Below are 1,027 nucleotides of genomic sequence, written 5' to 3'. Positions count from 1 at the left end.
TACTTGGACCAAGAGGCAGTTGTTCGAAGAGAACACGGGAACAATGAATGATTTAAAATTAAGAAAGGTGTGAAACAAGGTTGTAATCTTTCACCATACTTATTCAACTTGTATGCTGAGCAAATAATCTGAGAAGTTGGGTTATATGAAGAAATATGTGACATCAGGATAGGAGGAAGACTCATTAACAAACTGTGATATGCAGGTGATACAACCTTGCTTGCTGAATGTGAAGAGGACTTACAATTTTTACTGATGAAGATCAAAGAGCACAGCCTTTGGCATAGATTTTATCTCAATGTAAAGAAAATAAAAATCTTCACCACTGGATCAATAAACAACATTCTTATCAACAGAGAAAAGATTGAAGTTGTCAAGGACTTCATTCTTCTTGGATGAACTATCAACACTCATGGAAGCAGCAGTTATAAATCAAATGATGTATTACATTAGGTAAATCTGTTGCACAAGAACTTTTTTAAGTGATGAAGAGCAAAGATGTCAGTCAGCTTGAGTACTAAGGTGCGCCTGACCCAAGTTATGGTATTTTCAATAACCTCATATGCATGCAAAAGCTGACAGTGAATAAGGAAGACTGTAGAAGAATGAATGCCTTTGAGTTTTGATGTTAGAAGAGAATATTGAAAGTGCCATGAGCTGCCAAAAGAACCAACAAATCTGTCTTGGAAAAAGTGCAGCCAGAGTGCTCCTTAGAAGCCAAGAAGGCCAAACTTCATCTCTCATACTTCAGACACATTTTCAGGAGGGACCAGTCACTGGAGAAGGATATCATGTTCGATAAGGTGGAGTGTCAGAGAAAAAGAGGAAGAAGACCCCCAATGAGGTGGATTTGCCAAGTGGCAGCATCGATGGACTGACTTATGGCAACAGTAGTGAGGTTGGCCCAGGATCAGGCAGTGTTTTCTTCTGCTGTGCATAAGATTGGTATGAGTTGGTAGCAACTCGATGGTACCTAACAACAACACTATGTATTTGCTAAATAAAAACTGTAATTAAATACTAAGAA

This window comes from Chrysochloris asiatica, unplaced genomic scaffold (assembly GCF_000296735.1).
Source record: "Chrysochloris asiatica unplaced genomic scaffold, ChrAsi1.0 scaffold00091, whole genome shotgun sequence".
NCBI lineage: Eukaryota > Metazoa > Chordata > Mammalia > Afrosoricida > Chrysochloridae > Chrysochloris > Chrysochloris asiatica.
Note: the sequence above shows the minus strand (reverse complement) of the source record.